Consider the following 18,796-nt stretch of genomic DNA (forward strand, 5'->3'; position numbering starts at 1 on the left):
TCAATTTAGTTATTCATATTTGAATAATTTATGAACTAAAGACCCAAATTTCAAAGCTTGCAAAGTATCAAAGGATGATCAATCCATTTTCAAATCAATATTGCATCATTTTGGTCCTCACCTACTTTGATCATCAATGTCTTCTTATGTGTTGGAAATAAACACAAACAACTTTTAGATGACTCAAACAGAAATATATAATAGAAAATATCACCTTGGCTTATTGTTGGAAATATGTGAGTGTGAGGTTAGCTACAATATTACACCTCCATTAGTACATGAGTATTAAGAAAATCATATAAATCACCAATACTATGATACATGTAGATATCACAATAAACTATACCAAGCAACACACATAATAAATATGCAAACATCCAAATTTCTAATGCTCGACATGAGGCTTTAAGGCATCACTAGATATCCTAAGGTCTAGTTTCGAACACTCAATTTTTATTTATGTAGTGATTCCCTTTCAGTCCAAATGTTAAACTTGTAAGCTCTGATACCACTCTGTAACACACCCTGTCTTAATTCCTGCCCTAAAAAAGGTTAGAAGGAGGTAGTTACAGTGATGACCTAATGGAAATGGGGTTGTGTGAGCACCACTTGTTGTGTTCCATTCATGAAAATGGTGATGCTAATCTTTCATCTATTCGTTCATTATTTCTTTGTGAATGTGAGCTAATTGAGTGTAAAATATGGTTTTTTTGTGTGAGGGAGCTTCTCGAATTCCATATAATTCTAAAGGCATACACTAAAATGTAGGTTTTAACCCCATACAAAAACCTGCATATGAATTCTAAAACACATAAAATAAACAATGCAAGAGCATAACACATAAAACACATATACACAGAGATTTTCCCCTGGATCCAAAAACCGGGACTACTAGCTTGATTTTTCATTATGTTCCTTTCAATGTTATAATACATATTTATACATGCCGAAGCATCCAATACCATGGACCGAAAAACATAGGTAGGTTCGCCCAACCTAATATAGGGTCCAAAAAAACTTTCCCGGGGCGCTGCCCTGGACCCCGTCGAGAGGGGCTACCTGCCCCCCTCAAACCCCCTAGACAGGGAGGGGCTGCGCCCCCCTGTGACCCCTCCGTTGTACAATCCGTGCAATGAAGTGGAGGTTCCAACCCCCCCTAACCCCCCAATTCACTACGTAGGTTAGTTGTGGAAAGAATTTAACACAACCCAACATTCTCCCACTTGTTGTGTTCTTTCCACAGGGGGCCACAGGAGAGCTTAGTCATTTTTCCAACCCTGAAACACCCATTGTTTCTCTACACCAAGAGAACTTCTCAGAGCTCACAGATTTTGTCAATGCATCTACAATATTCTTCAAAGTGTCCACCTTTACCAACAACACCTTTTTGTCTTCTATCATATCCCTCACAAAGTGATACTGAACATCAATGTGCTTTGTCTTTGAATGGTAAGCAGGGTTCTTTGCCAAGAAAATTGCACTTTGGCTGTCACAGTCTATCCTTATAGCTCCTTGTACTAACCCCATACTTGAGCACAATCTCTACAACCAAACTGCTTCCTTACTTGCATGAGTGGCTGCCATGTATTCTACCTCTGTAGTTGATAGTGCCACTACAGATTGTTTCTTACTCATCCAACTGACTGAAACTCCAAATAGGTTAAACACATACCCACTTGTAGATCTTCTCTGATCCAGATCTCCAGCCTAGTTTGCATCAACAAAGCCACGAATATCCAACACTCTGTCCAATCTTGGTCTTCCTTGGTAGCACAAACCATAATTGCTAGTGCCACACAAATACCTGAAAACCCGCTTCACTATTGTTCAGTGCTCTTTCCCTAGTTTTGACATAAACTTGCTCAATACTCCCACTTCATGTGTAATGTCTGGTCTAGTACAGACCATTGCATACATTAGGCTACCGACTACACTTGCATATGGAACACGGGACATATCCTCTTCCTCTTCTTGTGTCTCGGGCTGTTCAGCAAATAACTTTACACTTACAGGAATAGGAACCTTCACCAGTTTACTATCCTACATATTAAACCTTTGTAGTATTGTCTCAACATACTTCCTCTGGTATAACCAGAGCTTCCTCTTTGCCCAATCTCTTTTAATTTCCATGCCCAAAATACAGTCTACAGCACCAATATCTTTCATGTCGAATTTGGAGAACAATTAGGTCTTCAAATCCTGGATAATTTATTTGTCATTTCCAACTAGCAACATATCATCCACATACAATACCAGATAAATAACATAGTCACCAATTAATTTAAAATACACACAGTTATTTGCTTTGCCTCTGGTGAAGCCAAGTCCCTATATAAATGTATCAAATTTTTTATACCACATCCTTGGTGACTGTTTTAACCCATACAAAGACTTCTTTAACTTGCATACCATTTCTTTCTTACCCTTCACCGCAAAGGCTTCAATTTGCTTCATGTAGATCTCCTCTTCTAGATCCCTGTGAAGAAATGATGTCTTCAAATCCATCTGTTCTACATCAAAATAAAAAGCAACAACAAAAGATAAAAGTAACCTAACAGAAGTTACCTTCACAACAGGAGAAAAAATATCACCAAAATCAATTCCCGACACCTGGGAATAACCTTTTGCTACCAACCGAGCTTTTTTTTTCTCCTCCTTTGCTTCTACATTTGTCTTCTTCTTGAAAACCCATTTATTGCCAATGGGTTTCCTTCCAGCCGGCAACTCCACCAGATCCCAAGCCTCATTTTTGTGCAAAGATGCCATTTCATCAACCATGGCCTCTTTCGAGAGTTTTCCATCCTCTGAATCTACTGCTTCCTTCACAGTTCTGGGATCATCATCAGTAATAGATAAAGCAAAATTTGAACAGAAATTAGATGGACTATACCTTTCTGGTTGCCTTCTTTCTCGAACTGATCTTCTTACACCCAGAGTTTTTGGCTCTTTATCTTATGATTCCTCCTCTGCTGTAGAGTCTAATTCTTCCTCCTTTAGCTCAAGCTCTACCTTCTCAGGTTCCTTTGGTTGGATTTCATGTTTAATAACATCTTTCACCTCTCTGAACACCACATCTCGGCTATACACAACCTTCCTTGTTACTGGGTTCCAAAGCTTATAACCAGGGAAAATTTTAAGAACCCCCCCTAAATTTATAAATATAATAAATGGGCGAATCTCCATGGTATATAGGAAAAATGGAAGGCGATTTTATCAATAATATAATATGTATATATAATTTTTTGGCGAATTTCTCACGAGGCATGGCGAATATTTTACTCAATTATAAAATCTTGTAAGATCTTCGCGAGTCTTTCACTAAATAATAAAACTTTGTAAAGTCCTAGTGAATCTTAGCATAGGCTACATGCTGGTTTAATTCCCCCATTTAAATAGGCTACATTCCAAGTGAATACCATGGGTCAATACCATGTGCCATTTTGGTGAATACCATGGGTCAATACCATGTGCCATTTTTATTTTTATTAATTCTAATATTAGGGTTAATAATGGTTTTTTGCATGGTATTAATAACAATCTAGTCCATGGTATTTGTCCCATAGTATTTTGGCCATATGTTTCACCTAAATATAACCCATTTTTTGAGTGTTCATAAATATAAGGTGACTTATGGAGTAAATATAAAAAAATGTTTTATTTGTTTACCATACCTCTCGTTTATTTATATTTTTATTAATTTACCATACCTCTTTTACAAATTTGGTATTTGGCCCATAGGATTCACTTAAATAAAACCTCTTTCTTGAGCCTTTATAAATAGAACGAGGGTTATGGACTAAATATAAAAAGAGGTTTTATTTATTTATGATACGTCTAGTTTATTTATATTTTTATTTATTTACCATACCGTTTGAGTAAGTATAAAAAGACGTTTTATTTATTTACCATACCTCCACTTTACTTATATTTTTATTTGTTTACACCGTTACATGTATATAAGGTGACTTATGGAGTAAATATAAAAAATGTTTTATTTATTTACCATACCTCTCATTTATTTATATTTTTATTAATTTACCATACCTCTTTTATAAATATGGTATTTGGCCCATAGGATTCACTTAAATAAAACCTATTCTTGAAAATGGGCGAATGGATTCACTTAAATAAAACCTATTCTTAAAAATGGGCGAATGGAAGGTTGTAAGTCCTAATTTCAAGGGCTAAATTTACCTTTTTTACCCTCTCCCTTAAAATAAGGTGGGCTATTTGAGGTGATTTGTAAAAATGTACTATGATACAAAATATTCGCCCACTAAAAATTTAAAACCCCTTAATTTTGCCAAAGGGCGAACATTCGCCCCTAAAATTATCCTTGCTTATAACCCTTTAAACCATCCTTATACCCAATAAAGATGCATTTTTCAGATTTACTATCCAACTTGGTTCTTTTCTCCTTTGGAACATGTACATATGCATCACATCCAAATACCCTGAGATGTGAAAGAGAGGGTTTCTTACCAGTCCGTCCATACCTCTTGTGGAGTCTTATCCTCCAACATTGATGAAGGTGATCTATTGACCAGGTAACATGTTGTCTCCACCGCCTCTGCCCAGAATTCCTGTCCTAACCCGGCACCACCGAGCATGCTTCTTTCCCTTTCCATGAACGTCTTATTCATTCTTTCTGCAACTCCATTTTGCTGAGGTGTATATGGAGTAGTCCTTGTCATGCTATACCACACTTCTTACAGAATTCTTCAAATTCCTTACTACAAAACTATCCACCATTATCTGTCCTCAAAACCTTTATCTTCTTCTCTGTCTGGTTTTCCACTAGAGCCTTAAATTCTTTAAACCTGTCAAAGATTTCAGATTTCTTCTTAAGGAAATATATCCATGTATTCCTTGAGAATTCATCTATAAATGACACATAGTACACAGACTTACCCAGTGATGGAACCTTCACAGGTCCAAACACACCACTGTGCACAAGCTCTAATATCTGTTTCGCCCTCTTACCACCAAAGGGGAAACTCACCCGATTTTTACTTCCCATATACACAATTTTCACAGAAATCAAAATCCAGAGAGTTATTACTCATACCTTCTACCATACCTTTACCATGAAGTATTCGAAGGCTCTTCTCTCTAATGTGTCCAAGCCTTTGATGCCATAGCATGGTCTTCTCTCCAGAGGCCATTAGATTTTCTGCTCCACTTTCAGGAACCACAGAATTGTTGCACCCATCAACAACAGTGCTACCTTGCAGCTTGTACAGAGTTCCAGTCCGAACTCCCCGCATCAATACCAGTGCTCCCCGAACCATCTTGCAGGTATCCTTCTCAAACACTATTTTTACACCTGCATCATCCAGCTTGCTTACAGAAATCAGATTTTTGGCTAATGCAGGAATATACAAAACACCCGGAAGTGTTCTAACCCTTCCACCTTGCAACTTCAACTTTACTTTTCCGCGACCAACGATTCTAGCCTTCCTATCATCCCCTAAGAATATATCACAACCATCGTATTTATCATACTCCCAGAACCACTCTCTATGGGGAGTGAAGTGAAAGGATGCACCTGAGTCAATCAACCATGCCTCATGATCTACATGTGTGCTTGAAGAAGCCAAGTACACATCCCCACCTTCATCTGAGGTGGTTTTCGCCTCCGCAGAAGAAGCATCATCAGATCCCTTTCCTATATCAGGAGCTTTAGATTTACAGTCCCTTTTGAAGTGCCCTTCCTTTCCGCATTTCTAGCACACCACCCTTACAGATTTTCCAGGAGATTTAGATCTCCCTCTAGATTTAAATCTCCCACTCGATGACTTATTTTTGTTTCTATTTTGGGATCGTCCTCGTACAGACAAGGCATCACCATTTTGGCTCTCCATATTTTTCCATCTAATCTCCTCCATCAGCAAGGATGAGACTATTTCATCAAAACACAAGGCAGTTGCATTGCTACCTATTCCAATAACCAGACTATCCCACGAATCTGGTAGAGAATACAACAAACTGATACACTTATCTTCATTTGAAATTTTCATATCAATAGATGCTAACTGACTTACCACAGTATTAAATGCATTCAGATTCTCTGTCACCGAGTCTCCATCTTTCATCCTCAGGTTATACAGCGTTTTCCACAAGAACAATTTATTCACCAGAGACTTAGATTGGTACAAAATACCTAGCTTGTCCCACAAAGCCTTCACCGTAGCTTCCCCTGATACATTCAACAATACTGAATCTGAGACACACAATCATATTGTGCTCTTTTCCTTCCAATCCAACTTCTTTCATTCTTCATCGATCACTCCCGTTGGTTTACCTGGATCTACTGCTATCCACTGATCTTTATCCACCAACAGATCCTCCATCTTGAGTTTCCACAACTCAAAACTCTAACCATTAAATTTCTCAATCTCTATCTTTCCACTGCTCGCCATCTTCTACCACCAGAATTGAACTCGCAGATCTCCCACTAAACAGGGTCTACCACAAGCCTGAGCGAAACCCCTCAACAACAAAGGCGTCCCCTTGAAGCCAAAACATCTCTGATACCAAATGTAGGTTTTAACTCCGTACAGAAATTACCTGCATACGAATTCTAAAACACAGAAAATAAACAATGCGAGAGAATAACACATAAAACACATATACATAGAGATTTTCCCCTGGATCCCAAAACCGGGACTACCAGCTTGATTTTTCATTATGTTCTTTTGAATGTTATAATACATATTTATACATGCCAAAGCATCCAATACCATGGACCAAAAACCATACGTAGGTTCGCCCAACCTAATATAGGGTCCAAAAAAAATTTCATGGGGTTCTACCCTGGACCCTGTAGAGGGGGGCTACCCACCCCCCTCAAACCCCCTGGACAAGGGGGGTTGCTGCCCCCCCTGTGACCCCCCTGCTACGTAATTGGCGCAATGAAGGGGGTGCTCCGCCCCCGCCCCCTCTAACCCCCCGGTTCACTATGTAGGTTAGTCGTGGAAAGAATATAACACAACCCAACATAAAATGCATTTTCATAGAGTGTATCCTCTTGTACATTTAATTCCCTAAGTTCATTGTGGGACTCCTATGTATTTTCAATGAGTTAGTCATGGGTCACAATGCCTGTGTAAACTAAGAAGAAAACTAAAAAAATATTCTAAGTGTAAAAAGCTTTCAATACTGGTCTGAATTCTCCTGTAGGCCCCACCAAGTTAGATGTAAGGAGGTCGGTTAGAGAAGATGGACCTCAGGTGGAATCATGTTCGACCCAAGGTGGGTAGGTCAAGTTGTAGGTGGGACCCGATAATATGGGTTTTGGGGTCAAGCCAAATGGCAATGTCAGGTTGGGCTAGTCATGGCCCAAAGCATAAACGTTATAGAGGGATATCAGGCCAATATCTATGTCAGGGGTCGAGCCCCTTCATTAAGTTTTAACGTATTGCAAAGTGGTGGAATAAGCCAATCTCCAATTACTTGTAGGATAGTTCCTATCCATGTGGATTGGTCCATAATGGCGGATATGGTGCACAAAGCACCATGTGGGTTGGTATTTGATTACCACATGGAATTAGCGATGATGTGGCAAGGGTGAATTGACCTATATTGTAAGGGTCATAACTTTGGATTTATGAGTCAAATAGAGGTAACATTTATATCGTTGGAAATGTCTCGACGAGGCGAGCACAACTATGTCACCCATTCTAAGTTTTGTGAAAGTGGAAAATGGTTGGAAATTTTAGACTCCATTTCCCTAAAGGAACCTTGGAGATTCGGTCATCATAGTAATTTATGCCTTATAACCTTAGTTGGGGCAGGGATTAAGAGGGGGCGTGTTACAAAGTGGTACTAGTGTCAAATTCCAAAACTCGAGGTAGAGTGATTTCCAAGTAGTTTAAATTGATGTTGTTAGCTGAGATAGGGTGTCTTGAGGTTGCCTCACCTCCACCCACAACCTCTAAAGAATCAATAACAATAGTGAATTATTTATCTTGCATATAACCTTAATCTAATTAGGGGATTAAACCAATTTCCTCATCTAAAACAGTGTGTCTCAAGGCCAAACTTCCTTCACCCACCAGATACTTCACAATTACATGCAAGGCATGGAATACATTATTTTATGTAGAGGGAATTGTATATCAACATCCCAACTTCCATAGGGATTTAGACATAAAGAATCTCAATTCATATATGAAGAAGAGATATGTATTTAATAACATGGAGGGTTTATCCGCTATGTTACCTTTAAAGGAATAAGAGTGCACATTCCAACATCTTAGTGGAATCTTCCACATGTGTTCTTGGTCCAAATCCCATGGAACTACAATCAGGTGTTATTAGCCCACTATCCCTATGTGCCTCCACCTCTCAAAGGTTATCAACTAAAAAGTTATCTAATGGATTTATCAAACCTATAAGGCACAAACATTTCTCTATGATTGTTAGTCGACAAGCCTCATGGGTTTCTTAGTTAGCTATCATTAGAGTTATGCTCTCACTGAATTCTCTCAATCATGTTATTCTTGTATATTCTCTTATTGATTCATCTTGACCATCTAGGAGCCTCACAACCTACCTCCTTTCTTATTCCCTTCTATGCCTGTGTGTGTGATTCATGGGTATTTTTCCATAGACCTTTTGGTCTCTTCTTCTTCTTTCTTCAACCAAATCCTATCAGCTACCTCCATTCATTTTTATTTATCTATGAGCATCCCATAACTTCCTTTAGTGTCCAAGAGAATTTTCATAGTGACAATACCTCGCTCCCCTCACCATTCTCCATTGTAACTTCCTAAAGGATTCTCCCTTGCATGGTCTATGTAGACCACCAACACTAAGTAACACAACCTATCCTCATTAAATTTTGTTCTTTCTTGCATGTATTGTTTCCCAAAGATAACATTGGCATTTCCTTGTTTCTACAACTGAGTTAATACACAATCAGCTCCTTCAAAACCACTCAATTAGCCATGACTAATATTTAAAACAACCAACTTATCAAGCAATATCCCTCCTCAAGCAATGGAATTTGTGTCCCTCTCTCAACCATTTTGATTTATAATTACATAATTACAAGGGAATTATTTGCAATGCTTACAAGGGGAATTAACCCATAGGGGATGTCACAACAACCCTTGCCTCAACTACACCTACTCATACTACTGCTCCTCTGACCACTGAGATTAACTCTGTACAATGTACATAACAACTCAAAGATAAGAGAAAAGTAACAAGAAAAATATTTATCCTTCTAAGGAATAATAACCTGCTCATAATACTTAAGCTTAGAGAGCACCTGCTAGTGCTAAATATGACAAAGGGAAAGAGAATCTTGTGAAGTTTAATTGAAATTTTTTCTCGAAGCACCATTTAACATATTAATGTCCTTGTTTACAAGATTGCACTAATTTTCATGTGCAAAAGGACACTTCTCGAACTCTTGTTGTCCTTAACAACCCTTTCCCTGCCTAACAGCAGCAAAAACAACAACAACAACAACATATGGTTGTGAAACCACCTCCACCCCTATAAGGGGGAAATGGTAGTTCTCATCCCCATCCATATGGAGAAGGATCATATATTGTCTATTCCTTTTATTAGATGGTTAGCATACAAACACGAGCCAAAATCCATGGTAACCCATTCCTTGACACTTTTGATACCCCGTTGACCTCTACTCCTCCTTTGCACAACAATCTCCACATCCATATATCTATTTCCAACCCTATTATTCATCCTCCCAAAGGGACACTCCATCGAAATCCACATAATGTGACTTCCTACACTACCAAAAAATATAGTATTGTAGAAGTTCTTGCATAGGCACCTTATGCTATATCTGCCCCTGAAGTATTACAGAGTTGTACAATGTAACACAAAGCTTTAACTTTAGGTATAGTCAGGGTTTACCTCATGAATTCTAATCTAGTTGTCTTCAACATGGATAAGGATACACCTTTCCTCTCACACCAGCTTTCATTTCAAGTGCAAGTTCAAGCGAAAGGCAAAGCCATTCACTGTACTATCATTGATAAAGGTGCATCCACCTATGTAATGGATACTTCTTGTTGGATTGCCATGGGTTCACCCACACTTTCTCCACAATCTGATTCATTGAATCATTTTGATTTCCATCCTATCATCCCTAAGGGATGTCTTTCTACTTTTCCCATCAGTCTCAGAAGGAAGACAATTTCGATCGATATTAAAGTTGTAAAGCACCTAATCAATTACAACCTTCTCTTGGGGCATACTTGGACTTACATAATGAAAGCCATTGTCTTGTCAATTTTCAGACTTATTTATTTTCCTCACCAAGGGAAAAAAGTGACTCTGGGCCAACTATCCTTCTACACAATATATTTTCAACTATTACCTTCTAGCAATATTCCTTTAGTGGGTAGTTCCCCTAACACTTTTGTTATTATTGGTACTGACCTTTTCAAGGGCTCCTCACTTTTAGGGTGCTTACCTCTCCCACCACATGAGGTTACTACAATTGTTTCATTGGTCTCTACTATACTTGATGGCCCTATGGATCCATAGATCCTCCCAAACGCTTCCACTATTGAATCATTTGGAGAAAAATTGCCATTGTCGCCAATAGAGTTGGCTTATCAAGATATTGAATCTACATCTAACTCTCTGTTTTTCTTAGTTAAGGCCCAGGGTCCTATAAAATATTCTACTACAACTCCCTCTAATAATCTTCTTGACACCCTCTTTCCCTCTGATGAGGCTATTATGGAGATCATGCCTCTATACAATCAACCTTGGGATCAGTTTCACCATTGTGTCTCATTCCTTTTTCCATTTGAATTGGACACTCATCCTTTACAAATCCTATCCCTTGATCAACTATAGATTACCACTTCCTCTTTGATGATTATTCATGAGTTAGATTCACAAGGAAACTTAGGAAACCTTTCCAAGAAATTTCTTATAGACATTCCGATGAAAATGAGTGTCATGGAAAATATCCAAATTGGAGTTGAATGCACTCCTAAGGAGATTAGAAGTTTCTCCTCTCTATTTAAAGAATTTCACGATCTTTCCACTTGATATTATGAAGAGATGCCTAGTATTGAACCATCCATAGTTGACCATGATATCAAGCATGAGCATTATTTCCATCATCTTTTTGTCACTCATAAAATGAAAAAAACGAAAAAAAACCTTGATTACTTATTTGGGCTCATAAAACTCCCACAAAGAAGACAAAACGTTCTTTTTTATAGTATTTTTCTCGCTCATAAACCCAAAAAAACTTTGATTTTACTTCTTCAGGCTCCTTCAAATGCCATGAAGAAGGACAAGCATTCTTTTATGGTATTTTTCTTACTCATAAAACTATAAAAACCTCAATTTTACTTCTTCGGGCTCCTAAAACCCCAATGAAGAAGGACGAGCCGTTCTTCTTCTATCATTTTCTTGCTCGCTAATATGGAAAGGATACCATGATTTTTCTTCATTTAGCTCATATAAAATTTTATGAATAATATCAATTTTACTTTTTTCTCTCTCGTACTCATAACAAAATGAGGTGAACATCTATTGAGCATAGGTTTATCTATTTATCTAGACTCAATAGACTAACTATGGAAAAGGAATTATGTTGTGTATATTATTATATATTTGTTGCACTTGATCACCAACCATGACAAAGATGCTTCATGGAGTTTTCTTTAAGCTCTTTTCAGATTCTCTAAACATGAAACAACCAATGAGTGTACCCTTTCTAGACTCATAAAACCAAAACATAATTGCAAAAAATGTAAGAAAGAACAATCATTGCTATATATATTAGTCAAAAGTTTTATAGCAGTAGTCTATTGTCTATCCCTTGAAAATGGCACTCGTCTAGCACATTCACCCTTTTTCAGCTTCTTTGTGAACCCTACCATCTTATGAGTCTTTCCTTGATACCTCAATGTATTTGTATCCTCGTATCCTGCTCCTTTTGGTGTTCTTGAGTCTAAGCTGGTTGGTCTCATTAGTGTCGTGCCTTCCATTGTTCAAGGGATTGTCAACTCCCTATTAACCTTATTGACCACTTTATCGCGTGTCCTTTTGATTGAATTTAGTTCATCCTTTTGTTCTACATCATCTCCAAAATCACTCACTTTATTATTATTATTTTTTATTGATGTAGGACTCATTATTTCCCACCTGCAATAAATCCCCTCTTATCGACTTCAAAAAATTATCTAGGAAGAGGGTTGAGAAACATCATAGTACCCTAGAGCTTGTAGTAATTAGTGGTAGTTTTCCATGTGTTTGATTGGGGAATTTCATTATTGACTCCTAGTTGATCAATTCTACAAGTGTTCGACTTCAACTTATTCATTTGTACTCACTAGATTGTACTACACATCTTGGAGACCATCATCCTTGTTGGTGGCCTTCCTTGGACCTATTAACAATTTTCATCATTAATCAATAATCAGAGGAATTTTTACATGTTAGACATCAAATCATTAAATCACATGTGTCAAATTATGCCATTTTTGGATGGTGACGAAGACCTTGGGATGAGGATTACATCACTTAGCCTTGTTTCCTCTCCCAAGTTGTGTATGTTGTTTCTCAAGACAACTTATATCAAAATTATTACACTGTGACGTAGATCCACATTGTACTTGTTGGTGGACATGATCTATCATTTTCTACATGGATCCCCAACGTATTGTTCTACTTTAGCTACAAGCATCAATAGTAGAGGAACCTAGAACTGCAACTGGAGAAGATTGTTCCACGAGATCCGCACTTGTAGCTGACACTGTAGATGGATTGGATGGAGAAGCAATAACAATTTTATTTATATCAATTTTTTCATTGTAAACCAGGGATTAGCGACTAGATCTATAGATGCATGAATAGTTGGAATGGTCTAAACTATTGTCACAATAGTGGTGCCCCCACCCAAGAGTTCTCCAGAAGAAATAGATATTTCTATTTTGATATATTCGGCTCGGGCCAACGAATAGGTTAGTAGCTCTCCATTTGTAAGTAGTTTTTGACCAAGCCGAGGTTTGAGCATGGGATTCTTGATTCGGGAAATGATTTATATCTGATATATGTTGATGTTGTTTGTAGGCCTCCTTCCATTCCAACACTTTGATTACTCTCTCTCCTTAACTATTTTATAAAGTATTTCAGCCATCGTCGTTTTCTCTCACCTCACACTTTAAGGGGCATATGTTATACCTAGAAATACCTCCTCATCAGCTCAGAGGAGTTTAATATGTTTTTGGTTGATATACACCTCTTTATTTGGCACATTTAAGATTGTTACAAACCCTTCTACCTAACAAAGTACATTATAACATTGATCAGCTAGCATGCAACTAGCATTACCGTAGTTAGTAATGCTCTATTCCTTTATCTAGCCCGTGTTATTGGAATCTCATGTAGTCCCTAGAAAAAGTCATGAGAAAACTGAATGTGACACTCTTGTTCACAAGATGAAACTCCTACATGGTGGAATCTGATCACCACAACCTCATCCATAGTTTTTATCTATTCAAATCAAGAACTATAAAGTGGCATAAAGAAAAAAATCATGAGGAAACATCTTCCACCCCAAATATTTTTCCAAAATTGCACTGAAGAGACAAAGATAGTCTCCATAGCCTCGATTTTTCTATAAATTGAGAGCTTGTCCATTGAGAAAAGAATTAAAATTCTATGCATTATTATATTGTTGATATATTCTTTGAGAGAGAGAGAGTTTTCGAGCTAGGGGTTAGAGGAGGTCATATTGCAACCTCATTTGGTTATCTTCCTTATTTTCATTAATATATAGATCGATTATTCCTCCTTCCAAATTATTGTTCGATGATTATGTCTATTATTTTTTATTAATGATCATTTTGCAGCTTGTCTCATAATGATTTATTTAGTAATGTGTATTTATTTATCTAATATGGTTTTTGATTTACAATATTATTATGTTGTGAGGGTTTGTCTTGTTTTCCTTTATGTGTAAGATTAGCCTTTGGAGCTAGCTAGGAGCACTTCTCAACTACACTAATAACTCCAACTGCTCTATACAGAAAGACAAGAAATTTCTTCATTAACATTACTTTGTCAATATCGCTTTACTTCTTGCGTTGTTGAATGGTCAGGCCTTAACATAGTCAATCTATTTCCCTTTCTTTCTTGGTTTTCTAGGAAAACCTAAAGGGGTTATTTTTTACACACATGAACATTATTCGCTATAAACAGGCACACAATTGGCATTTTCATCAACAATGGGACATGTGGGACAATGTGGAAACTGACACATGCCATGATAATATGAGGTTTTTATTTGGCCAAGTGACCCATATCTAGATGATACATGGCACAAATAATTAAGCGACACATGTGTTAGAGCCTGGATCTACCTCAGGCTAAAAGGAGGCAGGTCTAGGGTAACCACAAACCATGCTTAACCTGGTAGCTAATGTGAAATGAAGGGTTGTAGTGGGAACAAGATGAGTATGAAGAGATTTTAAAAATATAGGGTAAGTGAGGTGTATGGGGATGTGAGTGCTTGAGGGAGCAGGAGTTTGGGGTTCTTAGGTGAATGAGGGGAGTGAATAGTGTTTAGGATGTGGGGTATAGAGTTTAATAAGGGAATGGGGGTAGTGAAATTGTAAGAGTTGGGAATTAGGGTTAGGGAATAGTGTAATAGGGCTAGGGTTTGATAAGGAGAGTGGGGTTTTGGGGAATGAACTTTGATGACTAAGGGATAGGGAATGGGACTTGGGAAACTAAGTATAAATGAAGTAAAAGAGCAGCAAAGACCTTTGATAGCTTATGGGAGGTAGTTTAGCTATTAGTTTAGGGTTTTCTCTAAAAGAAGCCAAACACACTCAAGCAACCAAGCACAATTCTTTTTCAGCAAGGAGGAATGGTGTACTTACTTGAAACAAGCATCAAATGGTTTTTGAAGAAGTTTGGAGGCTATTTGAGGCAATTTTGACTTCCCCAATAGGTACACAACACTGATCAACAGGTGCACAATGCCATTATAATGCGCAGCACCAGTGTAAAAATGCACTACAGAAAGGCAACAGGTGTGCAGCGCCCTTTTAATGTGCAGCGCCAGGCAATAGGTGTGCAACACCCTTTTTGCAGACCACTTTTGGAGGCCTTAACGATGTCCAAATTGGGCGTTGGATATCTTGTTGGAAATCTTATTGAATATACTTTTCAAAACATCTTGAATTTTTCAATTTGGAGTTCATTTTCCCTATCAAAAGTCAAATCTCCCAAGACTGGTCAAATGTGCAAAATGAGGTTGCCTAAATGCAGAGTGATGTTGCAGTCAACGTTGGAAGGACTTCCTCAACCCAAAATTGAGCTCATGATACCTCATTGGAAATTTCACTTTGTCTATCTATCATTTGACTCATCAAGAAAGTCATTTGGACATTTAATCTAGGATAAATATTGATTTTCCCAAAGTCACTCCAGAAGTGCATCAATTCTCTTGAGGAAACTGTATTTTTGACATTTCTCTAAAACCATGAAACCTGTGTAAAAGGTGAAGTAGGTTTTTCTTAATTTTCCTATTATGGACAAAAACCTCTCTCACTTTTTCCAAATTCATCTTCTATTTCTCAAAACCGTCATTTGAGTAAAACCTATCCCGATGTGTGGAACAGGGGATTTGTAGAAATGAAGGGAAATGAAGGGGGTAAGGGGCTTATAAATTCTTGAGAACATTTTGGGAAGTAGAGAGGGATGTTAGGGAGTAGGGGAAAGTGGAATTTAAATATTGAGTGAGGGGAAGGAGTCCAAAGAGGCAAAACACAGGCCTAGCCTAGAAAATTGTCAAATTGTAGCAAAAAGCTAGGGTTTGTGGGAAAATGATGAATTTGAGGGATATCGGTGATGGGAAGTGTTTAATAAGGTACATTAAGGATAGGGGAAGGTGTGTGAGCAACAGGATACAAGTTTTTTTTGATAATTTGACCATCCAAGAGAAATTACCTTCAAAACCCTAGGAGAGGGAAATGAGCCTTACCCAAGTACAACTGAAGCACGAACAAGGTGTAAAATGACCCATTGGAACCTGAAATGATGATGAAAACTCTTTGAATGATGGTACACTCAGTTGAATGGTGACATGGACTGACATTCGGAAAATTTTGAAAGGAGTGAAAACAAATCCTAGACCTAATACCTAGTGACCAAATTTTACTTGAAGACTCACTGAAATGACAAAATTTGACTTTGAAATCCTAAGACCACTTTGTAAGAGCATGTTTGATCACTGGTGGAAGGCTTCAATGACTGACACTAACATTGGCTCCAATGGGGATGGTATCTCCTTGGAGGTGCCAAGAACACCGTAGACCTAGTAGCCTTATCCATTGGGCATTGGAGTCAAAAACTCAAGCTAAAATTACACGACTGAAAAATGACAACTCGACGACACAAACTAACTTTGAAACTGTCTTGAAATTGACTAAAACAAAAAAATGGCTCAAGAATTTCTTAACTGAAACAAGTACTTATAAATATTTTTAATGGCAACAGACCATCGAGATTTGAGAGCTTCAAATCATGATGACAACCACCTGCCTACTGATGAAATATGTACAATCATGTGAATTGGGCCTTCCAATGTAACCAATCTAGCAGATGGCTACATACTGAAATTCTGCTCTCACTTTCCCTGAGCAGGTAGAATGATGTACATGTAGGCAACTCACAATAACAACTGAAACCAAGGTTTATGCTAACGAACCAGGCAAAATTCATCTTTTCTAATGCTTGCAAAAGAATACCGAAAGGATATTGAAAATCCTGAAGCATTATCTTGTCTCAAGATCTAGCAGCAAAAATACAAGTACTCCCTTCATTATGATCTGAAAGAACAGTTGGTTGCTGATTGATAGGAAGGAAAAGAGAAGTATAAGCTTGTGTTATCTGAGACTCGATTTCTGGCATACTATCTTTCTCAGGCTCATACTCCTTAATTTCATAGTCTAAGCCATTCTTAAACGAAAAACATTCTTCAAGATTATCAAACATGACAGCCCTGTCATCTTCATGAAGGAAAACATCATCTGTTCACTGATCTATAAATCTAATTTCAAGACTGTCATCATTTTCAAAAGTGGAAGAAGCTTCACCAACACCTTCTTGACCATGTGCACACTACAGACCTGCATTGGCTTGGGTTGTAACATGACCTTTTAGGAGTTGATCTATCTCATCTTCAGACAGAGGAGATAATAATTTTTTTTTTATTTTGCTCAAACAATTATTGTCTTCTTGAAATAACATTTCAAAACATGAAAAATCTTAATGACAATCCTCAATTCCCTGGTCTTTTGAAATTTGAAAACATTGTTGATCATCTTCATATGACATGGCAATCAAATTGTCATGTTTCTTATCGCACTCATCAATAATACGAGGGAAAACTTCAAATGGTTCTTGAAACTCAAAACTAACACTTCTATCATTTGCCACTGAGTTATCCAAAGAAAATTTTTCACTTACTTGAACAAGGATCTCATCTTGTTTTTCATAAAAGGACTGGATTACCTCCTCGTGAAAGCTTTGCTTTAATGAAATGAGAACGCTTGGCTCAATAACTTTGTCTTCTTCATTACAGATGATCTCAACAGTAGGTCTCTCCTTCATGGGATTCAGAGCAAGGTATTCTTCATCATCATGACCTGAATCTAGATCTGAAATAAGACCTTCTCTTTCAACATTTTCACTTGTACTAAAATCTTGAACCTGTTGCAAAGTTTCCTGAGCATCTTGATAAGTGTCCTCTACGCTCTCTTTATGCTGCTGAAATGGATCTTCATACAGAGCCTCCATGATCTCATCGTCCATGAAGTCATCATCTTCATAAATTTTCTCAAGATTTTCAATAAAACTACAAACATGTTTGCAACAATCCTAAACTAAGGTTAAGGATGGATAAGATTCTTTATACCTCTCAAAGAACATGGTATGAAAATCCTTCAAACAGTAAATACTAGCAGGCGACAAAATTTCATACCAAGATCGGGCTTCACCTTCCAGAGTGGCCATGAATATCTTCATCAAGCAGTCTTCAGGAAAATCAACCTTCAACTTACGAATATGCATGTGAAATCTGATGAGATGTAAAGCAGCATCATTCCTATCATCATCTTTAAACATAGGCAAATTCCTTTGCCAATCTACCTTAGAAATTTTATTGGGGAAACCTGGAATGTGATCTCGGCTCATGGGAGCATACCTTCGAGAAAACGAATCCATTTTGATAACAATGAATTCACCAAGAAATTCTTCAGGCTACTGGTTCTTGAAGAGTGGAGTTGCCATAAAAATTCTGAAACTTGGGATTCTTCGACACTGGAGTCACCAGGTGAATGATTTCAACCTTTCGGTGTCTGATCGTTGTCCACCATCAACAATCAAATCTAACTTGATACATTTTGCTGAGGAACATAACACTACGTTCCCTAGTATGGTCGCCACTATGTTAGAGCCTGGATCTACCTCAGGATGAAAGGAGGCAGGTCTAGGGTAACCACAAACCACGCTTAACCTGGTAGCTAATGTGAAGTGAAGGGTTGTAGTGGGAACAAGATGAGTATGAAGAGATTTTAAAAATATAGGGTAAGTGAGGTGTATGGGGATGTGAGTGCTTGAGGGAGTAGGAGTTTGGGGTTCTTAGGGGAATGAGGGGAGTGAATAGTGTTTAGGATGTGGGGTATAGAGTTTAATAAGGGAATGGGGGTAGCGAAATTGTAAGAGTTGGGAATTAGGGTTAGGGAATAGTGTAATAGGGCTAGGGTTTGATAAGGAGAGT

Source organism: Pinus tabuliformis, chromosome Q, assembly GCF_031772625.1.
Source record: "Pinus tabuliformis cultivar Carrire ecotype Pingquan chromosome Q, CPIR1, whole genome shotgun sequence".
In the NCBI taxonomy this organism is placed as follows: Eukaryota; Viridiplantae; Streptophyta; class Pinopsida; order Pinales; family Pinaceae; genus Pinus; species Pinus tabuliformis.